This window comes from Bos mutus, chromosome 23 (assembly GCF_027580195.1).
Source record: "Bos mutus isolate GX-2022 chromosome 23, NWIPB_WYAK_1.1, whole genome shotgun sequence".
NCBI classification, from domain to species: domain Eukaryota; kingdom Metazoa; phylum Chordata; class Mammalia; order Artiodactyla; family Bovidae; genus Bos; species Bos mutus.
In genome coordinates, this window is record NC_091639.1 from 22,526,376 (window position 1) to 22,551,174 (window position 24,799).

Below are 24,799 nucleotides of genomic sequence, written 5' to 3' on the forward strand. Positions count from 1 at the left end.
AGCCCTTACATGACTGACCTGAACTGGTTCCTGATTCTTTTCTCTCACATTGTGAGACACCTGCCTTGTGGGTGAAAGGTTGTTGCTAAATGACACAAAGTCACCAGGATTCTTGGCCTCCGGAGGAGAAGAATTCAATCCAGGGTCAGAGACGAGGCTTGATCACTCAGAGCTTTTCTGTAATAAAGTTTTATTAAAGTATAAAGGAGATAGAGAAAGCTTCTGACATAGGCATCAGAAGGGGGCAGAAAGAGTACCGCCTTGCTAGTGTTAGCCATGGAGTTATATACTCTCTAATTAGTTATTACAGTGAATCAAAAGACTGTCTGGAGGTTGTAAAGACCTCACTAGACCTACTCCCATAATTTACACCTTAAGATAACAGGATTAGCCAGAAGGTTGTTTCCAGAGACTATCCTCAAGCAGGATACATGATTATTATATAATCCTAACCAGTCCATTCTAAAAGCGATCAGTCCTGGGTGTTCTTTCAAAGGAATGATGCTGAAGCTGAAACTCCAATACTTTGGCCACCTCATGCGAAGAGTTGACTCATTGGAAAAGACTCTGATGCTGGGAGTGATTGGGGGCAGTAGGAGAAGGGGACGACAGAGGATGAGATGGCTGGATGGCATCACCGACTCGATGGACGTGAGTTTGAGTAGACTTCAGGAGTTGGTGACAGACAGGTAGGCCTGGCATGCTGCAATTCATGGGGTTGCAAAGAGTCAGACACGACTGAGCGACTGAACTGAACTGAAGGGAATGTAGAGAAACAAAAAAGTTTGTCCTTTCCTCCTCCTTGAGAATTCCAGACCCCTCTCTCCTTGGGGACCCCTAGACTTCTTATTAACCTGCCTAGGAAATAACTCTGTCATGGGGACTGAGTGATGCTTGATCCTGCTTTGTGATGTCAGATCCCCAGACTGCTCTTTCTGCAGCTGCATCTGAATGTGTCTGTGCTCCTATTAGCATAACGTGAGGAGCTGGGGAGACTGGTCACCCCTGCCCACCGTGCCCCCTCCCCACCCTGACCTGTGTTCTCCTCCCTGATCCACTGTCCTGTTCCAGCAGAGACGGGGCTGGGCCATGTTTATCCCTGTCTTTGCTTGATATGCACTGAGTAATGGTATCTTATTTCCTTATTGAAAATAAAATCTGTATATATGAATTTTTTTTCTAATTAGTGGCATGAAGGGGGATCAGATAATAAAGGTGAGGATTCCTAAAGTTTGAAAGAGAAAATAAATGGAAACACTGAGAACCTTCCAGATCCATCCACATTTGCTATGCTGAGTCAGCTGCAAGAGGGATAGGCAGAGTCTATGAGGGGCTGAGTGTGGACAGGGCCTGTGCCCAGTCAGTGATCAGTGCATGGTGGGTATGCATTGGACTACCCATGCATTGCCCACGGTCACTCCTGGACTGGGTCCTCTTCTCCATTCCTTTGTCCTTGTCCCTTCATTAAACCCTTGTCCCACCAAGGACCTGTGATCATGGACTCAGAAGTTACCTGGGCCTTGTTGTATCTCCAGCACCATGGGCAGGGTGTGTTTCTTAAAAGATCAGCCTAGGCTCAGGCCTTGGTCCAATCCTTAGCTCTGGCTGGTTTTTTTTTTTTAACATGTTTATATTTTGCTTATTTAGTTATTGATTTTTCTTGTTGTTGGTGTAATGACTGTTCTTTTTCATGTGTAGAGTCCTGGTCTCATTCTTCTCTGGGTGACCCCATCTCTGACAGTAGCAGGGGTCACTTTGCCTGTCATTGTCCCCACAAGTCTAAGGGGTCCATGCACACAGGATTCTCAGTGGTGTCAAGAGAGAAATTTCAGAGTCATCCAGCTCTTAAACTCCTTTTAGAGATTTTGCTGGATTCTTCTTTCCAACTTTTCTCCAACTTTTAAAAGGAACCACATGATGGAACTTGCAAAGACGAGGGATCCAATAGTTTCATATCTTGACTTAATTCTTGCTGGACTTCTCTTTCTCTGCAGTCTGCCCCCTTTGCTGCCCTTACATCTTCTAAGGCTACTACTGTTGGCTCCCATCTCAACTCATGGATTTAGAAAACAGAGTCTAATAAAATCACAGAAGGTTGACTACAGGAGCCAGAAGTGAAGGATCTTCCTTTCTGAAGAGACAAAGAGCCTTGTGTGGGGTGTGCAGGCTGATTGGTGTGGGAGGAAGGAGATCAGCCTTTGTGAGCAAAATGCAGACAACATTGAGGTCAATGCAAATGGATGTTCTGTTGTAGCTGCCACAAGACAGCATGTGGCTTGAGATCACATTAATAAAGACACTGTATCTAGAATAGTGAAGTGCTTTACATTGACCATTCATTGAACTGATATTTGTTGTGTGCCAGAGACACGACACACTATTTTTGCATCTAGGAGAGTTCAATGAACAACAGACAAACCTTGTCAGCCATGTGCAGTGTGTTCTAGGAGGAAGGGTCAGAGTGTGTACTAGGAGCCTAGTAAGAAATAAGAAGGGAAGTGTTTCCCTTAGAGGTTGGTTAGTGCTTGAGGACGGTGACCCAGCATATAAGTGTGTGGGGACACTAAAGGTGGCTGTGTTACTAGGGTGGACAGTGGGCCTCATTGGAAAAGTGACCATTGAGTAAAGATGTGAAGGACATGAAGGAATGTCCACAAGGATGTTTGGGGATGGTCTCTCCAGGCAGTGGAGCCTCCAAATATACAAGGGAAGGAGAGTGTCTGTATTCAAGGAAGAGTCAGGAGGCAGGTGTGACTGAAGGAGCAAGAAGCTGAGATGAGATCAAAGATGGGCCAGATCCTGTGGGCCTCCAGGATGTTAAAAGGGGTTGATTTTATCTCAGTAGGATATGAAGTTACAGGATAATTTGAACAGAGGAGGACCTGCTGTGACTGCTCTCTAGAAGCATCGGTCAGGCTGCTGTGCAGAGTCAGGAGGTAAAGGGTGAGGGAGGCGCAGAAGAGCCTGAGGGAAACAGAGCAGGGTCCAGGGTGGGGATGCTGCTGCTTGTCTGGGGTGTGAGCAGGGAAGATGAGTGAGTGGATTCTTAATCTATTCTGAAAATGCGTTTTACAGCATTTCCTAGTGGATTCAATCTGAGTTATGAGAAAGAATGAAAGAGGATTGCAAAATTTGAGATTTGCAACTAGGCAAGTGGGGTGCCTATTGTGGAAATGAGGGGACTCTCAAAGGAGCATATTTGAGGAGGCATCACCATCAACATTCAGTTTAGGAAAGTGGCAACTGGGTTGGGTTTACGTGAGATGACTTGACTGGAGAAATTAGATGGAAGAGGTTGTTGTTGTTGTTCAGTCACCTGGTCGTGTCCAACTTTTTGTGATCTCATGGACTGCATCACTCCAGGCTTCCCTGTCCCTCACCATCTCCAAAAGTCCACCCAAGTTCATGTCAATTGCATCAATGATGCCATCTTGCCATGTCATCCTATAACACTGTCTTCACCTTCTGCCCTCAATCTGTTCCAGCATCAGGGAGTTTTCCAATGAGTCAGCTGTTCACATCAGATGACCGAAATACTGGAGCTTAAGCTTCAGCATCAGTCCTTCCAATGAATATTCAGGGTTGTTTACATTTAAGACTGATCAATTTGATCCTCTTGCTGTCCAAGGGACTCTCGGATGTCTTCTCCATCACCACAGTTTGAAGGCATCAATTCTTTGGTGTTCTGCCTTCTTTTATGGTCCAGCTCTGACAACCATACATGACCACTGGGAAGACCATAGCCTTGACTCTCGGGACCTTTGTTGGCAGAGTCATGTCTCTACTTTTCAACACACTGTCTACGTTTGTCATTGCTTTCCTTCCCAGAAGCAATCATCTTCTGAGTTCATGGCTGCACTCACCATCTGCAGTGATTTTGGAGCCCAAGAAGAGGAAATATGTCTCTATTTCCTCGTTTTCCCCTTTTATTTGCCATGAAGTAATGGTGCCAGATGCCATGATCTTAGTTTTTTCAATATTTAGTTTTCAGCCAGCTCCTTCACTCTCCTCCTTCACCCTTCATCATGAGGCTCTTTAGTTCCTCTTCACTTCTGCCATTAGAATGGTATCATCTGCATATCTGAGATTGTTGATAAAATAGGTAACACCATATAAATGATGTTTAGAGCCTTGAGAAGATGTGACAGATGAGGGGAGAATTGGCTACAGAAGGGGAAGGACAAGGACTGAACCTTGGACCCCCAGCGCTATGGGAACTGATGAGACCACACACCTGAGCAGACAGCACAGTGCTGACACCACGTCTAGACGGCACATGGAATGGGGTCCTGATCCTCCGTGTGCGCAGGACTCACCTGCACTCCTCTTAGAGACAGACTATCTGGAACAGACATATAACATGGTTGGTACTGATCTTAAGATCTCACATGTAGTAGGATGTCCAGGATGCCACATTGCTGTGCACCAGCCTTATCAGTAGGGCTCATTCATAAGGAATTTCTGGATTCCGTGCCCAACATTCTGAGATGTGGGTCTGGGAAGAGTCCTGAGTATTGTGTAACAATCTCTACAAGCAGTGCTGAGGTTCACGCAGACTGGGATCCACTGACGTTAGTGATCAGAGAATGATCAAGGTGGGGAGGAGTCTTAAACACACAGTTAAATGTTTTTCCTGAGAGGAAAGAGACAAAACATTTGGTGGGCATTACATGTTGTTTCTGCCATGTGCTATCACTAGGTGGAGTGATTATCAGCTCAGCATAAAGTCTCTGAGTTGCTGACTTCTAAATCTTCTCCACACACACAGAAGAGGTAATTATGTGACATGGTGCAATTGTCAGATAAATCTATGGTGGTAATTATTTTGCAGTACAGAAGTGTATCAAATCAACAACTGTACTCCATAAACAGATTCAGTATTGTATGTCAATCATAATAAAGCAGAAGGAAAAGTCTTTGAATCCTTGATGTCTGAGATTTTCCCTACATGGTATTCTTACTTAGTTCTGTGTGGGGGGAAAAAGGATTTCAACTTGTTCTAAATGGAACAGAGAGAGACAGACTTGTGGTTTTGTTTTATTTCAGAGAAAGCCTCAGAACAGCCCTGAGGCTACACAGCCGGGAACAGAATCAACGATTCCACCCGGGTCAGGTCCCACATAAGAACGCCTGCCCTGCAGGCGGGCACAGACACCACTGTTCACAGCACTGTCAGCCCTGATGCCGAACAATGGACCCTGCGGCTAGACCTGTTGTCTCTGCTGCTCCTGACACCTGGACAACACACTGCCACCTCCGCCATGTGTGCCAAAGCACTCAGCCCAGTTCAGCCTCTGTGTCACCTTGTCCTGAGTCAGAGTCCAGCATGTGGTCACCTGCCTGGTGGAGCCTCGGGCTCTTTCAACCTGCAGGAATGTTTGGAAGTAAGGTTTTCTGTCTTATGGAGGAAGGTGGGCTCTGTCTACTACCAAGATTGTCAAATGTGGTGGTGGTTTAGTGCACTAAGTCATGTCTGACTCTTGTGACCCCACTGACAATAGCCTCCCAGGCTCTTCGGTCCATGGGATTCTCCAGGCAAGAATACTGGAGTGGGTTGCCATTTCCTTCTCCAGGGAATGTTCCTGACCCAGGAATCGAACCTGGGTCTCCTGCATTGTAGTTAGATTACCGACTGAACAATGAGGGAAGCCCTAACTTAGGAGAGGATACAGAATCTGGGGTTGGAGAAGAAGGGTGAAAGAGGAGAAAGAAAGACGAATTTTAATTTGTGGAGCAGTGGTCTAGATCAGAACTTAATCTACTACCTTGTAGCCAGTCTGATTGGATGAATGAGTAAGTGACTAATAAATGACATCTTTCAGCTTCTTCTGTGATGTTCTGTTATGAGGTCCAGCTCTGTCTACTCTAGCTTATACTCTCAGATAAGCAGAGTTCACTTCTGAATGATGAAATGATTACTCAAAATGTCTTCTCCCTGCTGTTGTCTCTTTCCAGGCTTAAAACAAGAAGACCTATAAGTCCTCATGGGATGCATACATATATACTGACATCTTACTACATGTTTGATCCCTGGGTTGGGAAGATCCCCTGAAGAAAGAAAAAGCTACCCACCCCAGTATTCTGGCCTGGAGAAGTCCATGGACTTCCATGGGGTCCATGGGGTTGCAAAGAGTCAGACACAACTGAGTGACTTTTCCTTTATTACATGTTAATTTCTCTGTATATGTATTTTGCTGGAGAAAGTATCTATAAAATTGATTATTTTACATGTGAACCACACAAACATCTTTTAAAAATACTAGTTTAGACACCAAGCTATAATCTCTGGCCCATGGAGAACTAATAATCCATCAGTCTTAGCAGATCCAGTGATACAATGAAAATGCTCATCTTTTTCTTGGCAATTCCAGTCTGGGTCAAAATAAAGTAGAAGTTTACTTGCTTACACTCATTTTAAATGTCTGTTTGTTTCTTATTGTGAGCTGATAGCAAACATTTCACAAACCAGCACTGGCTCAGAAGAAGATAAAAAGTATCATTGATTAAGGCGGACTTGTATTCTGGTGACTACCCTGGTGCCAGAAAAATTGCAGGATTGAAAAAATAGGCCTAGAGATTCAATTTTCGGTAGCATAGTTGGCCTGGTTTAAAGGCTTCCTTGTTCAGTGAAAACAAATAAAAATAATAGATTAGGTATAAAAAGCTTCCATAAAGTACAGTATCAAGAGAATAAATGTGTAGGCCAAACTGTAAATGTGGGCAATATTTCAGAGGGAAAATTTGTTTTTATGCTTAGGGCATTAGCCAAATCTGGAAAAATCTTACCTTTTGTTTGTTCAAGCTTAGGAGCTGTAATAGGAAATGTAACCCAGAGTTTATTCGCCTGGAGAGCATAAGAGACATCCTCTCTGTGAAAATCCAGAAACCAAGATTCATATCCTTAGAAAGGATGTGAAGAATTTGGAACCATGGAACCTGCTAGTGGGAATATAAAAAGGTGCTACCACTTTGGAAAACAATCTGGAAGTTCTTCCAAGTTTGAACCTAGTGTTACTCTATGACTCATAAATAAATTCCATTCCTAGATATTTACCTGGGAAACAGTAAAACATCTGTCCACACTAAAGTTTATATGTGACACTCACAGCAGCATTAATCAAGATAGCCAAACAGCAGAAATAACTCAAATCTCCATCCCTTCATGAATGAATAAATAAAAGCGGTATAAACCTGCATTGTAAAATTATTTGAAAATGAAAAGAAGGAAGTACAGATGTCTAGTACATGGATGCCTAGCATGGGTGAGCCTTGAATACATTATGCTTTGCAAAAGAAAACAAGAATAAAAGATCATATTAATTGTTGGATTTTATATAGGATTTATAAGCAAATCCATTTAGACCAAAAGTAGATTAGTGTTTGTCTAGAGATGAGGGGAATGTTGAAGGGAAATGAGGGCTGACTTCCCAGGAATAAATTGGTACCTCAATGCTTGCTTGCATGTTCAGTCTCTCATTCATGTCTGACTCTTTGTGACCCTTCAGACTGTAGCCTGCAAGACTCCTCTGTTCATGCAGTTTTCCAAGAATACTTGAGTGAGTTGCCATTTTCTTTTCCAGGGGATTTCCCAACCCAGGGATTGAACCCATGTCTCCTGATTCTCCTGCATTGCAGGCAGATTCTTTACCACTGAGCCACCTGGGAAGTTGGTACCTGGATAACAACATTCTAAAAATGCTTCTGGGTGATGAAAATGTTCCAAAATTGGTTGTGGAGGTGGTCACATCTCTCTGTGAATATGCTAAAATTGATTCTTTCCAGTGGGTGAATTGTATTTCAATAAAGTTGTTCTAACAAGTGCTACATTGTTCAGTTGCCCAGTCATGTCTGACTGACTGTGATCCCATGGACTGCAGCACACCAGGCCTCTTGTCCCTCACCATCTCTTGGAGTTTGCCCAAGTTCATGTCCAATGCATTGGTGATGCCATCCAGCCATCTCATCCTCTGACACTCTTTTTTCCTTCTGCCCTCAATCTTTCCCAACATCAGGGACTTTTCCAATGAGTTGGCTGTTCACATAAGGTGACCAAAATACTGGTGTTTCATCTTCAGCATCAGCCCTTCCAATGAGTATTCAGGGTTGATTTCATGACTGATTTGATCTCCTTGCTGTCCAAGGGACTCTCAGGAGTCTTCTGCAGCACCACAGTCTGAAGGCATCAATCCTTTGGCTTTCTGCCTTCTTTATGATTCGGCTCTCACAAATGTATGTGACCACTAGGAATATCATAGCCTTGACTATAGGGACGTTTGTTGGCAGAGTGATGTCTCTGCTTTTCAACACACTGGCTAGGTTGGTCATAGCTTTCCTGCCAAGAAGTAATCATCTTCTGATTTTATGGCTGCAGTCACCATATGCAGTGATTTTAGAGCCCAAGAAGAGAAAATCTTTCTGTGGAAAGCTCTTAAAGAGATGGGAGTACAAGATCACCTTATCTATCTCCTGAAAAACCTGTATGTGGGTCAAGAAACAACAGTTAGAACCCTTGTATAACAACAGAGTGGTTCAGGATTGAGAAAAGAGTACAACACGGTGACAACAGAGCTTTCAACAGCATGTCATGACCCACGCAGTCAAAGGCTTTAGTGTAGTCAATGAAACAGAGGTAAATTTTTTTCTGAAATTCCCTTGCTTTCTCTATGATCCAGCAAATGTTGGCAATTTGATCTCTAGCTCCTCTGCCTTTTCTAAACCCAGCTTGGACATCTGAAGTTCTTGATTCACATTATTCGGAGGCCCAGCATGCAGGATTTTAAGCATGACCTTACTAGCATGGGTTGTTGTTCATGTACTCAATCGTGTCTGACTCTTTGCAACCCCATGGACTGCAGCACGTCAGCCTTCCCTGGCCATCACCAGCTCCCAGAGCTTGCTCAAACTCATGTCCATTGAGTTGGTGATGCCATTCAACCATCTCATCCTCTGTCGACCCCTTCTCCTCCTGCCTTCAATCTTGCCCAGCATCAAGGTCTTTTCCAATAAGTTGACTCTATGCATCAGGTGGCCAAAGTATTGGAGATTCAGCTTCAGCATCAGTCCTTCCAATGAATATTCAGGGTTGATTTCCTTTAAGATTGACTGGTTTGATCTCCTTGAAGTCCAAGGGACTCTCAAGAATCTTCTCCAACATCACAGTTCAAAAGCATCAATCCTTTGGCCCTCAGCTTTCTTTATGGCCCAATTCTCACATCCATACATGACTATTGGAAAAATCACAGTTTTGACTATACAGACCTTTGTCAGCAAAGTAATGTCTTGGCTTTTTAATATGCTGTCCAAGTTGGTCATAGCTTTTCTTCCAAGGAGCAAGTACCTTCTAATTTCATGGCTGCAGTCACCAGCTGCAGTGATTTTGGAGCCCAAGAAAATAAATTCTGTCACTGTTTGCATTGTCTCCCCATCTATTTGCCATCAAGTGATGGGACCAGATTCCATGATCTTAGTTTTCTGAATGTTGAGTTTTAAGTCAACTTTTTCACTCTCCTCTTTCACCTTCATCAAGAGGCTCTTTACTTCCTCTTCACTTTCTGCCATAAGGTTAGTGTCATCTGCATATCTGAGGTTATTGATATTTCTCCTCACAGTCTTGATTCCAGCTTGTGCTACATCCAGCCCGGCATTTCGCATGATGTACTCTGCATATAAGTTAAATAAGCAGGGTGACAATGTACAGCCTTGATGTACTCTTTTCCTAATTTGAAACCAGTCCATTGTTCCATGTCTGGCTCTAATTGTTGCTTCTTCACCTTGCATACAGGTTTCTCAGGAGACAGGTGAGGTGGTCTGGTACTCTCATCTCTTTCAGAATTTTCCAGTTTGTTGTTATCCACACAATCAAAGGCTTTGGTGTAGTCAATGATACAGAAGATGTTTCTCTGGAATTCTCTTGCTTTTTCTATGACCCAACAGATATTGGCAATTTGATCTCTGGTTCCTCTGCCTTTTTAAAATCTAACTTGAACATCTGGAAGTTCTCAGTTCATGTATCATTGAAACCTAGCTTGGAGAATTTTGAGCATTACTTCACTAACATGTGAGATGAGTGCAATTGTGCAGTAGTTTGAACATCCTTTGGTATTGCCTTTCTTTGGGATTAGAATAAAAACTGACCTTTTCCAGTCCTGTGGCCACTGCTGTTTTCCAAATTTGCTGGCATATTGAGTGTAGCACTTTCACAGCATCATATTTTAGGGTCAGAAAAAGTACAATTGGAGGCAGGATTGCACTTTACAATTTTTCAAAATGATCCAGTAAGGACGACAAAAACCAGTCCACCTTATGAGCCAACTGAGCAGGAAGTTGCCTTTAATGGGTCACCTAGTGGCAGGGCCAGCTCCAGGCCAGATGTCTGCCCCTTCTGCCTCTTGTAGCTGAACTCTTACTCCATGGTGATCAGGCCTCCATTTCTTCTCCCACAGGCCATGTCACATGTTGGAGCAATACCAGGCAACCCGGGGAATGGTTTTAGCCCCAGGAAAAAACATCCAGGACACCAAGGTGAAGCCCACTATAGCTAAAGAGAGTGAATTTACCCCTGATATAGAATGATGAGGAGCCTTCTCCTTCCCACTCTAAGTAAAGGAGCAGGGAAACTCTCTAGCCCCTTTCCCCTCAACCCCACTTTGTGACATTCTCCTTAACTGTCCACAGGCCCAGCAGAGAAGGGCTTTCCTGAGGTCCTAAGGATCCCTGAGAGCCATTTGCAGAGTAACGGAAAAGAGCTTGTAGCTGTTGAGCAAAAAACTGTCCTCTTTACTTCTGTGGATTTTGATTTAAATTTTTATTTTGATTCCATTATTTAAAACTAGATCATTTTTTTTAAACTTCTGTGAGATTAGAAAACTGAAGAATTGTCATATTGCTGAAACTCAGTCAGTATATGATTTCTTCTCTGATATTTTCCAGCCAAAAGATGAGGGAATCCAACACAAAAGAAAGATAAGACAATCATGTCCAGTACATTTCTAAGTATAATAAATGTGACTAAGATCCACCTAGAAGGCTAAACAGGAAAAGAACTTACAAGGAGACTATGAGGAAGTTTGGGGCCATCATGACAGTACTAAATTAATGACGCCCTCATGTGTCCAGTGTATGTGACTTAAAAATTACTCTGTAACTGTTGTGGGGCAGGTCTTTTCATTGATAATTTCACATCCCCTCAACAGTAATGCACCCAGGGTAGATTCTCTAACATGTATTTATGCACAGGAAATTGATACTCAGGAAGAACCACACATGCATTGAGGTCACACAGCTCATAGAGACTGCTAGCCAGACAACAGTCCTAGCCTCAGTCTTGTTTCTATTTTGACTGGGGGTCTGTGCTCTCTGTACCCCACCTGCTGCTTCTCCAACCCTAGGGTCCAGCATCCAGAGGACACGTGGGTCAATCAGATGCAGGGCAGGCAGTCACCACCAAGCCTGGGAGAGAACTACAGGGCAGCACATGGAGGCAGCCTATGTTCAAACACTGTTCTCTCCCTCCCAGAAGGGCCTTCATGTCCAAGGCCTGGGAGCAATAGAAGTTATATAGAAGGGCAGGGGCCGGGAGCCATCTCCCTCTGAGCACTAAGCACGGACCAGCCTGAGCCTAATAATACAGCCTGGGAAGCCCAGGGTATCATTTCTGATGATGGGGCCTGTGTCCACTCACTCTCAGGGTTATGGAATGAGGATGGACAGGGTGCTGCTTCAATTATCTTGGCTAAAATGAGGAGCTGGAAGAGAGAGATTCATAGAAGGATGTTTGCAGACTTCCTGGTAGGTCAATGGTTAAGAATCCAAGTGTCAATACAGGGACATGGGTTCAATCCCTGCTCTAGGAAGATTCCACATGCCTCAGAAAAACTAAGCCTGTGGGCCACAGCTACTTAGCCCACACACCACAACTACTGAAGTCTGCATGCCTAGAACCTGTGCTCTGCAACAAGAGAAGGCACTGTAATAAGAAACCCATGCACCATATTAACAATAGCCCCCACTCACCCAAACTAGAGAAAGCCTGTGCCCAGCAAAGAAGACCCAGCACAACCATAAATAAATAATAGAAGGATATTTGTAAGACAGCGGGGCCCATGAGGCTGACTAAGAAGGGAACGTGAGTCACACACTCTCACCCCAACTTGAGCTTCTGGCATGAGTGTGAGCAGTGGAATGGCAGAGAGGCCAGGCCTGACTTCCAACACTGCTGATCAGCTCTCTCCTCCTCGGGGGCCAACCTCGGGCAGTGCTCATGTTATGCAGCCCCACGTTGCTGCTGGGACTGGTGATGGCCCCACTGAAGCGTGTGTGCCTGACACACCTGACAGCCTCCTGGTCTGTTCAGTCTTGAGAAAATCACACCAAACGAGGAGGGTGGAGCTACAGAAAGTCATGACTGCCAGGAAATGTTAGGGTCTAGAGCTTGTGCTTAAAAATCATTCTAAACTCATGTGTACAGATGAGGTAAATAGATTCTTAGCGGCCATGAAGGCTGGCCTGTGGCAGAAAGTGGATGGAAACCAGGACTGCTGACCCCCAGTCCACTGCACTTTTCACTGCTCCTCAAGGAAGGACAAAGCCTGAGGGTCCCAGGAAAAAAGCGGAAGACTCTCTTCTTTCTATTTCATTTCCTCACAGAAAAAGGTGAGACCCAGTGGAGCCAGAGTCAGGCCACCAGAAGACACAGGTTTGTCTGAGAAGAGTCTATTCCTGGTTGCAGTTGAGTGTAAGATATTTGATCATAGAGTTTTAAGTGATGGGTGAGAATAACACTAAGAGGTGGCAGTCTAGTAGCAGGTTTTATTTCGTATTGTCCCAGTTCAATCCTCTTCACAAAAGGTTATTAATTTAGAGGGAACATGAGGAATCAAGATTAGATATCAAAAGGATACCCCAGTCTTCAGGAGTTCTGCATGTTTTAAGTCATATAATCTGTTCTTACAACAATTGGCATGAATTTCAGGACAGTTCACCTTGGGAACACGAGCAGATATGCTAGAAAAAGTGACCCAGGGTAAGGCCTATGTGCACAAAGCTAAGGGCCCTATTGAGGAGTCACAGTCCATGCAAACAGCCCTATTTACTTCTGTACAAGTTCAACGTGCATTTGTGAATGAAATATGAAAAAGTCTCAACAGTCTGTGTTGGGGGAGCAATTGTGCTTAAAATAGCAGAGTGAAGAAAGTTTGAGATTTTCTGCTGGAGGAAATAATAATTGAGACTTAAACTTTTGAAAGCAAATGATGATTTTCTATTTCTCTGAGGGGCCATGGCCATCAATCCAGAGAGAGGCCAAAGCATAGTAGGGTCTTCATGAACTACAGGCTAGGGCAACCTCCTCACTTAGAAATGGCTTCTACAGCAGCAATCACTGAATGTGAATAAAGAAAATTAAAGCATAAAGATATCTGGAAAGTTCCCTTTTCTTGTGAGGAGAATGCAGGAAATAGGAAAAATAGGTCATCCTCCAGTGCTCACATTGGAGCTGCTCTTCTGTCTCAGGTGCCAAGTGACTGGACACAAACACCTCATCTTCCTGAGACACACACTCCTGCCCTTAAAACAGAAGTAACACTTTCTCTCTTTGCCACATCACATTTAAGTTGTCAAGAGCCTTAAATGTGTGTTTTGTAAACCGTAGGATGACATGGACATTTAAGTCCTTTTCATAATATCATTAATAATAATGACTTCTCCCATCCTGTGCAGGAGGAAACTGAGGAACAGATGGCTGAAGGGATAGGCTCTGAGTCTAGTGAGGGGTGGGATCTGGGTCTCCTATTCCAACCCAGTGGAGCTCTGACCCTTGGACGCTTTCTCTAGCTGTGCAAGTGGTTCTGAACCAGGACATTGCTCACTTAAAACTACTGTGTCCTAGAATGGGGAACATGTGGCTATGAGGGGCTCTGTACTAGGACCATCTGCTCCTCCTAAGGGATTTACCACCAACCCCTATGTGCTGGTTCAGGATGGCTTCTCCTCTGGGACCACCCCTGGAGGGTGGCATCTTCACACTAGGTAGACTGCATCCTGGGGGTGGCTCTAGAGTCAAATGGAAGAAAGGGAAGGATCTCCCACTGCCAGAAGGAGGGGATCTGGGCTGTAGGGTCACCAGGGGACAGCACTGAGTGAACTCTCACACCCCCAAAACCAAACTGACTCTGATGAAAATTCCCCAATGACAGAGGTGACTTTCAATATCAGGAAGGGGCAGGTGACCTTCACTACTGCAGATAAAGAGGGTACCATTTTTACTCTTCAGGTTCTTTTACAGGGAAATTAGTCCCATTCTTTGGCCTCGAGGAACCAGGGGTACTGCTGTATCCCTGAGACAGACATGGCCTTTTATGAGACCCTGAAGAGAAATGAGATTCTAATCACAATGGTCAAGTGTTTCCATGATTTATTGGTCAGCAGTGAGGGGGCAGATGTGGCAGCCACCCTGCCACCACACCCCTTGGGATTCTGGAGGACAGACAAAGCTCTGTTTCCTTCACTGTATCTGCGGGATTCCCCATCCCACCCCCACTGCTCCCAACACAGCAGGATGCTACATGTTGCGGTTGCTACATGTCATCATACCATTTCCAGCCCACATCTCCCACCCTGCCCAGATTGCCTCCATGTAATTGCCTCCAGTGGTCTTTAGACATCAATGTGCACAAGAACCTAGGGTGCTTATTGAAAATGCAGATTCCTGGGTCTACCCACAGAGAACCCAACGCAGTACTGCTGCAAGTCGGGCAGAGCTTGAGAATTTTCTTTTTGAGAAGAGTTCTGAGTGTTTAGGGATGGCTCTGTAGAGCAGTGCTTCTGGAATGTTAAGATGGAAGCAATTATCTCAAGGGCTTGTTACAATTCGGATCCTGATTCTCTAAATTGTGCGCTGGTCCCGAGACCCTGCATTGCTATGAAACTCCCACAGGGAGCTCTTGCTGCTGCTCCCCAGACCACACTTTGAGTAGCCAGAACCCAAAGATTTCTCAGCTATCTGGGCCTAAAAGCAAAAGCGCCACAACCAAACACAGTCCTAACTCTCTCTCACTGTCTGTGGAGTAGAATCCATTCTCCTTCTTCCCCTCAGGTAGGTGCCCCCAGGGAAGGTTCCTGCCCTGTCAATTTATCTCAGCTCCACACCTTCCCCCTGTGGAGCTCTGTCCTGACATCTAGCTCTACCAGCCCTCCTATTAGAAGTATGAATGTTCCTGGATCTGTGAATTAGTAAATAAGGAAAAAGGCAGCATAACACATAAGGGCGATTAAATGTCAGGAAGGAAAATCACGGAGTTTCCAAACTTGGACACTTCAAGTGAAGGATATTGGACTCTTAGACTTTCTTGGGAGGCTAGACAGATCATTTCCAAAGTTCTCAGGACTACTGCACAGTTTAGAAAATCAGGATCTATGTTTTAACAAGCCCTTGAGACAATTGTTTACATCTTAACATTTCAGAAGCACTGCTCTAAAACCATCTTTCTCAAAATGTCATCCCCAAACACTCAGAGCTCTTCTCAAAAATTTGGGATTCTCAAATTCTTTCAGATGTAATCTATAGTCCCATTACTTTTTCTGTTGTAACACAGAGAATAAGATGCATTTAAGTTTTCTCCTGAAAGAATAGCAATCCCTCTCTCTCTTTTTTTTTTATTTATTTACTTATGGCTGTCCTGAGTGTTCGTTGCTGTGCACGGGCTTTCTCTAGTTGAGTGGGGCTTCTTGTAGTGGCTTCTCTGGTTTTGGAGCGCAGGCTTTAGAGCGAGGGCTCAGTAGTTGTGGATCACGGGCTTAGTTGGTCTGCCACATGTGAAATCTTCCTGGACCAGAGATTGAACCCGTGCCTATCGCATTAGCAGGCAGATTCTTATCCACTGTACCACCAGGGAAGTCCCTCTTTGTATATTTTAAAAATTACTCTCTTGCGGTGAAAAAAGAAGACTCTTCTAAAATCAATGAATCAAACCCTAAGACATAATCCAGACCTCCTGCTGCTCCTTTGAAGTACAGTGTTGTCCATCTCTTGTTCCAATGAACCTTGGTCTCTGACAACCCCCAGCTCCTACAAGCTCTTAACTACTTGCCTATGTCCTTACCTCCATGATTAAATCCTCAGAGCTACTTGAAAGTGAGTATTTCACCTTTTTCATTCAAGTTCACAGGGTGGCAGAAATGTCCAATGAATGAAAGAACCCAGAGCTGGTTAAGCCAACCCCAGTGAACAGCTTAGGCTTTGCAGTGGACACGGCACAGTGAGGAAACACTGTACAGTGTTCTTCAGGCTACAGTGTCCACAGGATACTTTTTCCCCATAGGAAGGACAACCAGGGTCATTTACAACAGTCCTGCAGGATCACTTTGCCGGAGGTGGGTTAGAGCAGAGTCTGTGCTGGGTATGAGCAGCACAATCATTTGGAGCTTCTGGAATGTTCAGAACATGGAGCTGGGTGACTCCAGTGTCCTGCACAGATGAGCTGACTGGGGGGTTCCTCCTGCTGTTATCTCCTCTCAGTCTAGCCTGGTAGGCCCATCTCTTCTGGGCACTCAGACAATGGGCTTATCCAGCACCTCTCTCTTCAAAGGGCCCAGTCACCACGCATGCCCTCCCTAGTCAGGGTCTGGAATTTCCCACTTAGACTGACACCCTCCTTTCATCTCATATGGTCTAACACTAGAGCAGTGGTTCTCAGTCTCTGCGGCACAATTCGATGATTTCTTCCATGCCTGTGTTTTGATAATGGTTTTAACAACCAAACTGATGTCTCAAAGTGATCATTTGTTTTCTTGTACTATTTATAAGAGATATTCTAAAGGTTGGCATGAAGCAGAGGTGGTTACATCATCTTCAGTATTGAAACATAAGTCCCAGATAGCAATGAGATCCCAGACTGGCCCAGCTGCCCTGGGGGTGGAGGGGTGGAGAGGATGATGAAACTCAGACTGATGGACACCAGCTGTCCATTCTCCTCCTGCGGCAGATGGTTTTTTCCTTTAGAGCCACTGACCACCCCCCAACCCTGAGGTATCTTTATTCACAAACCTGTGGCAAGAAACAATATTTTAAAAGCAACAGGTGATCATCCAGGGCTTCCCTGATGGTTCAGTGATGAAAAATCCACCTGCCAATACAGGAGATGCAGGAGATATGGGATCAATCTCTGGGTTGGGAAAATCCCTGGAGGAGGAAATGGCAACCCACTCCAGTATCCTTGCCTTGGAAATCCCATGGACAGAAGAGCCTGGAGGGCTACAGTCCAAAGTGTGGCAAAGAATAGGACACAACTGAGCAACTGGGCACAAGGAAATGATCACTCTAGAGATGGCTGTCCTCCTTCTCTTGGGTTACCTCTCCTGACTAATTGAGAACAGGGAAAACACTGGACAGACCCATGGGCTGAGACTCACGGCCCATCTCCGGGGCTCACTACAGACTCCAGGCTCCACCCCATGTTCCCCTCTCTGTGCTCCAAGAGTGACCTATCTGACCATCAACTGGGCAGCTCCTTTTCTGCTGCCCTGGGGCCACTGTTTTTGATGCAGTAATTCCCACTGTCTTAGAAAATAAAGAGATAGTATCCAAGTAGCCCAGCGCTGTGACATGAGGACAGACTTGGATGTGGCTGTGATGTCTTAGTGGGACTCTGGCAACCTGGGAGTCAGGGCCAGGGGGACTCCCCAGGGCTGCACGGACCTTGCTCTCCTTCCTCTCCCTGCCATGGTTCTCCCTGCACCCCAGCCTAAGGGGGCTGGTGAAGGAGTTGGGGGAGGTCTTGTTCTGGAAGAGAGGAATTCCTTTAATCACTTCCCCTCTTTGCTTTTCTCTTTTCCCCTCTTCCATGTGTATTTGCGTTATACCATACCTGTAAGGACAGGAAAATACCTAAACTGTAAGTATATTTTCCAAGCAATAATATCGAACTGACACCTATGTAATTATCATCCTGGTGGAAAATAGAGCTTTTACTAGTGCCCAGGCCAGAAGCCCCTGTGCCTCTCCCTGCACACACCTCCTTGCACACGAGTCCACTAAGTGACCCCCCCCCCATCTCTCTGGTTCCTCACCCTCCACTCCCGTGGCCTCCATCCCATGATGTCACTGTTTCCTCCCTCTCCTCACTTCTCCAGGAGCCTCCCGTCTCCACAGGCCATTACCTTGGGGATCTCCTCCTCTTCCTCCCTCTCTTTCATCTCATCCTAGGATGAAGAATCCCAAGTTGATTTCCTGAAGGAAGAGCCTCCAATCACGGAAAGCAACAGGAACAAGTAACAGGAACTTGGGGTTCAAAGACTGATTTCAGGACACTGAGGGCACCCAGTATGTTTGTGGGGTCCCTCCTGGACCTGGAAACCAGCTGTTATAGCCTGGAGATCAGCTGCTCCCTGAAGCCAAAATCCTTGGTCATTTAATGGGGAGAGAAATGTCTGTGTCAGAGTGTATGTTGGGAAAACAACTCGGACTCTGAACTTGATGCTGGATGGGGCCCTGACCCACTGGAAGGGAGATCCTGGGCAGGTCCCTGCTAAGGAGGTCAAAAGGGAGCTCAGGTCTCTTGTCGCCAGCCCTGTGGCCGCATGGGAGCGCCGCCACTCTGCTCTCTCCTGTTCAGCACAGCCTGGGGAAATGGCTGCCTTGCAGGCTGGACAGCAGCAATGGGAGATGGAGATGCCTTCAGAGGCATCTCTATTATCACTATTAAGTTCAGCTCATCATCTGGCCAGGGTAGCATTCCCCAGCTATCTCCTTGGGACCTTTCTTTTTTACTTCCCACTTTCCACACTGCAGTCTGGAGAAGGAAGTCACAATGTGCAGTGCACACTTAAAGAGTGCTCTGCTAGTACTTCCCTGGTGCTACAGTGGATACGAATGCCCCTGCCAAGGCAGGGAACACGAGTTTGATCCCTGGTCTGGGAATATTCCACTTGCAACTAAAGTCCAGGCATCCATGCGCCACAACTACTGAGTCCAAGTGATGCACCTACTGAAGCTCGTGCACCTACAGCCTGTGTTCCACGGCAAGAGAAGTCACCGCGTTAAGTCCGAGCACTGCAGTGAAGAGTGGCTCCTGCTCTCTGCAACTAGAGAAAGCCTGAGCGCAGCAGCGAAGATCTAGTGCGGCCAATAAATAAACACGTAATTTTTAAAGGGCTTTCTGCTATAAACATTGGTGTGCAGGGTTATGTGCAAAACTAAGTTTTCAAATGAGTTAGAGAAATACTAGATTGATTAGTAGCCTGGATGGACAGCTTCCATCCATGAGCTTCATAAGAAACTGCTGACTAATTTCTAGCGGCTGCGCTGCTTCCTATTCCTGCCCCAGTGAGCGTGGGTTTCTGCTGCTCCACGTCCTGATCAATACTCGGCATCACAGGTTCTTGGATTATAGCTACTCTAATAGGGGTGTGAGGATGTATCATTGCTGGTTTTCTTTGCATGTCCTAATAACATGTGACAGTGAGCATCTTTCCCTATATATTTTCATTGAGATACCATCTTTGATGAGATGTCTATTCAGACTTTTCCTCATTTTTATTTTTTCCTCAATTTTAATTGAGTTATTTGTTTTCATATTGTTGAGTTTAAGTGTTCTATGCATATTCTAATATAAGTCCTTTACTAGATATGTAAATTTGTCAATAATTTCTCCAGTCAGTGGCCTGAGGTCTATTACTGACAATAGCAATTTATATTGATGCATAGTTATATTTTTCTAGTGAGAAAAATTAGAAATTGCTAACTGTCTTGATATCTGAGTAGAGGACTTGAGTGACTGGAGGATGCAGGGGAGAATATGAATTATTTATTTTGTATATTCTTGAGTATTTTTGCATTTCTCTCAGCTTCCCAGGTGGTGCTAATGGCAAAGAATCTGCCTGCCAGTGCAGGAGATGTAAGAGATGTAGGATCTGTCCCTGGGTTGGGAAGATCCCCTGGAGGAGGGCATGACAACCACTCCAGTATTCTTGCCTGAAGAATCCCATGGACAGAGGAGCCTGACAGGCTACGGTCCATAAGGTCGTAAAGCATTGAACACGACTGAGGTGACTGAACGCACATACACACACCACACACACACATGATATATGTGCAATGTATGGTATACGTGCAATGTATGATACATGATCTAATGTATATTCACTGTGAAACAACTAATAAAGTGTTGAGAGTGATAAATGACAAAGTAAAAAAACCCTGTAATCTTTACACCCAGTGAAATTTGGTTGCATTTTCTTTTAGTTTATTACACATCTTCCTGCTGAAACATTCTCTAAGCTGATGAGCCCAGACCTCAGTGGCCTCCAGCCTGCACTCCCCTGATGCCATTTCCCGTCAGCTCACTCTCACACCTCCTGAGAAGGCTAGTTCTCATCCCTCTCTCCCTCCTCAAACCCTCAGCTGCCTCCCTACTCCCTGTTCTTAATGCTGAGCTTTCCACTCAGAAAATAATACTCAGTCCATCCTCCTCCCCCCGCATTCCCACATTCACACCTGTACCCTTACCTTCCACAGTGATGATGGATGCCCACCCCACATCTAAGGCTGCCCCTCAGCGTGGGCACAGGACCTGATTCCATCCTTCCCTGTGTCATCAGTTTCCCACTCTCTACTGGCTCCCTCAGTCCTGCACACAAACATGCTACAATTCCTCTCATTAAAATTAATCAAACATAAATAAATAAATCCAAACAAAATCCTGCCATAAACATCCACCACTCTATGTCCAGTTTCCTTCCAACTACTGCTCCATGTCTAGGACTCTTCTTACGGAACAATTCCTGAGTCCAAAGTCCACTCTCTCACCTACTGGCTTGTCTTTTTATTTTTAGTTAGTGGATCTATGCACAAAATTTTAAGAAATAAAATACTTCTACAAGACTTGAAATCAAGATGGATGTCCCCCATCTCTTGAATATCAGAGACCAATTGTTTTAGCTCCTTCAGCTGATTCTCTATTTCTTCTATGTCTCTTAAAAGCATACCTATAACACTCCTTTCTGGTTTTCAGTTTTATGTACCATTTGTAGTTAATTGGTTTTTCTTTCACATATCCCATCTTCCCAATTTATAATTATAAATCTATCATTTTTGTAATTTTGATTAGCTCAATGTCCAATATTTGTATTATTATAATGATGGAAAAGCTAGTCATGACTGAGCATTTAGTAGACTACAATTTCTTTTTGTTCTTTCTTTTTTTTTTTTTTTTGGAGGTGACAGATATCTTTATTACCTTGATTCTGGTGATATTTTCATAGGTGTTTGCACATGTACAAACTCATCAAATTATACATATTAAATATGTGCAATTTTTTGTATAGCAATTATACCTCAATGAAATTGTTAAAGGTTTCTCTGGTGGTCCAGTGGTTAAGAATCCACCTGCCAGTGCAGGGGTTCGATCCTTGGTCAGGAAAGATTCCACATGCCAAGGGGCAATTAAACCCGTGCACCACAACTGCTGAGCCCACACGCCCTAGAGCCAGTACTCCACACAAGAGAAGCCACCTCAGGGAGAAGCCCAAGCACTGCAGCTAGAGAGCAGCCCCTGGTCACTGCAACTAGAGAAAGCTCAGATGCAGCAAGAAAGACCCACTGGAGCCAAAAATAAATCAAAATAAATACATTGTGAGAAAGTAAATAGAAAAGAAGATTAGATTATATCGTTTCTAAAACTACTTTTTCATTTTCTGTTTTTTATTTTATAATTTTTATTAGAATTTAGTTAATTTACAGTATTGTGTTAGTTTCAGGTATACAGCAAAATGAATCTGTTATACACATACACATATCGACTTTGCTTTTCTAAAGTGGATATTTCAATTTTCCCTGGAATATATATTGTACTTTTGTTGTACTCATTTTATTTTATTAATATTTATTTTAGCTATTTATTATTTATTTGGCTGCACTAGGGCTTCACTGTGGCATGTGGGATCTTTAGTTGCTTATGGATTTTAATGTAACAGAATAAGAAATAGTCAATGATATTCTTTCAGGTCCACTTTGAAAATAACCTTTTAGAAACTACCACTTGTATAGTTTTGTAAGAAAGATGAACATCCACAATTATCTGAAAAGATTATTAAAAATACTACTCCTACATTTGTGTAGGCCTTTTGATCCTCAGAGACTTCAATCAAAAAAGTGGATTCAGTGCAGAAGGAAACCTGAAAATCCAGTGGTGGTCTGATGAGACAGACAAGAAAGAGACTTGCAAAAACATAAAAATGTAAAAAGCTCCACTCTTCTCACTACCTTATCTATTCTGGGAAATAGTTATTGTTCACATTAAACTCATGGGTTATTAATATTATTATAAATAGGCTAACAAAAAATTTTAACTCTATTATTATTGTGTGGAAAATAACGATAAATTGGCCACAAAAAATTATCCTTGAGGTCCTCACTAAGGGCTGAGACTGGGTCAGGACTATAAGAGTAAGCATGACAAAGAGCTCTCGGTGCAGGAGGGGAGCAATCAGGACAAAGTCCCAGGTGCCCCAGGGCACGAGGCTCTCAGGGTTTGAGTCAAAGGAGGTGTCTGGGGTGGGGACCGGAGAAGGCAATGGCACCCCACTCCAGTACTCTTGCCTGGAAAATCCCATGGACGGAGGAGCCTGGTAGGCTGCAGTCCATGGGGTCGCTAAGAGTCTGACACTACTGAGCGACTTCACTTTCACCTTTCACTTTCACGCATTGGAGAAGGAAATGGCAACCCAGTCCAGTGTTCTTGCCTGGAGAATCCCAGGGATGGGGAGCCTGGTGGGCTGCCGCCTATGGGGTCACACAGAGTCTGACACTGACTGAAGCGATTTAGCAGCAGCAGCAGGGGTGGGGACGCTGGTGCTGGGGATTCCCCGTCTCCCGAGTTTCACTTTCTCTCTCACAACTGTGTCGAGCCCTCCTGCCTGGACACTCGTGACGCGGCCCTAGTTCTCACTCCCATTGGGTGGCCAGTTTTTAGAGGCCAATCAGTGTCCCCGCGTCCACCTCACACTGGACTCAGGAGAGGATGAGCACGGAATTGGGGCAGGACCCCACCTCAGTTTTCTCCCACCTCTCCCCACTTTGCTCCATTCACAGGCCCTTCTTCCTCCTCTAATCTGGAGGGTTTCGTGAATCTCCAAGCACAAACAGGAGGAGGGCATGAGGTATACAAACTTAGATCCCCACATTCCTCTACAGGAAGTCCTTCTTGAAGTCTGCCCACTCCAGTTCCTGCTGCAGCCTCAGTGTTTGTCTAGTAGAGCCCCAAGTGTGGGCAGACGGTGATCCTGGAACATTCTTCCTCCCAATAATTCAAGGACCTCCTCACCTCCTTTAGGGCTTAGCTTAAATGTCGTCTCTGAGGAAAGCCTCCCTTGTATTTAAAATTACAGCCAGCTCCTGCTGCCAGTGTCCGACTCTTAGCTGGACTGCAGCTGGTCCGTGTTTTTCAGGCAAGAGTACTGGAGTAAATCACCATTGCCTTCTCCTGCTGGTTGTTCTCTTTCTCTAAATCACTCACTGCTTTATGGTTCCCCGATCATTACTTCAAGGGCCTTGCTGTTTATTATCAGGTCTTCCATCAGCATGTAAGTGGATCAAGGCAGGAATTTGAGTGGGTTTAAATACCCTGCCTAGAATTGTACCTGGCACATAGTAGATGCCCCAAAATATTTGTTGATGGTTGAACACATCCTTAAAGCTGAGACTGGGGCAGGAAACGCAGGCAGTTCCTGGTAAGGGATGAGGAGGAGACTGTGTTAGAAGGAGGAGGAGCTACTCACTAATTTACCCCAGGCCGGCAGCCAAGCAGACAGACAGCTCCACAGCGCCCTCACTTGTGGCCACAAGCACCGAGAACAGACAGCCAGACCACCAGCTGCCTCCACAGACTCGTACTCCTGAGGGACGCCTTGATCTGGTGGAGGAGTTCTTAGGTGATGAAGTCCTCCAACTCCCAGTCTTAGATCCAGAATGAGCTGGTGGCATGGCTCAGCTGCAGCCTGTGGGACTGGGGAGCCTCCCCTGACTGGAGAAGACCCCGAACTCCTGGGTCATCAATGGGGCTAGAAATTAGATTTGGGTCTAGGACATTTGATTTCAGGATTTAGAGGTGGCCTGTCTATCAGGTTCACAAATGGGAAGAAGAGGCAGGATGCTAGGGTCATAGCTCTCTGGGCTGAGAAAAGGAGGCTGCCTTCCAGGCTTGAAAGGTCAGGTGGTGTGTTGTTTATTCACTGAGTCCTGTCCAAATCTGAGACCCCATGGACTGTAGCACACCAGGCTCCTCTGTCCATGGAGTTCCCAGGCAAGAATACTGGAGCAGGTTGCCATTTCCCACTTCAGTGGATCTTCCTGACCCAGGGATGGAACCCACATCTCTTGCATCTCCTTCACTGGCAAGTGGATTCTCTACCACCTGGGAAGACCTGGGAATAGCAATTACTCAGAATAGCAGTTCTCACAGTTTTGTCTGTGGAAACCTTGAATTCAATGAGACCCTTTCACGATCATATCTTGAATCATAAGGTCAAAACTAGTTTCACAACATTTCTTAGACAGTATTTGCCTTTGCACTATATCGACATTTGCACTGAGGTGAAACTCAACAAGAATGGAAGCTATGGTACCAAACTGCAATAGTTATTTATTCTTCACCACCACCTACTTTCACACTGAAAAAAAAAAAAAATCAAAGCAATATCATTTTAAACATCCTGGTTAAAGTGTTAAAAATTATTATCTGTACTAAATTATTATCCACAATCTGCTTTTTAAAAATATCTTACACAATGACATGGATATATATATATA

General features: G+C 44.7%; 1 protein-coding gene and 1 long non-coding RNA gene across 2 annotated transcripts in view; both read left to right on the forward strand.

Moving 5' to 3' along the window:
- The window catches only part of LOC106701720 (BOLA class I histocompatibility antigen, alpha chain BL3-7), a 117,908-nt gene that overhangs the window by 46,197 nt on the left and 46,912 nt on the right, over positions 1-24,799 (forward strand).
- LOC138984926 (uncharacterized) lies at positions 85-7,772 on the forward strand. Its single transcript, XR_011462178.1, has 3 exons — positions 85-4,363; positions 5,047-5,384; positions 5,956-7,772. It is a non-coding gene; the product is annotated as an uncharacterized lncRNA (long non-coding RNA).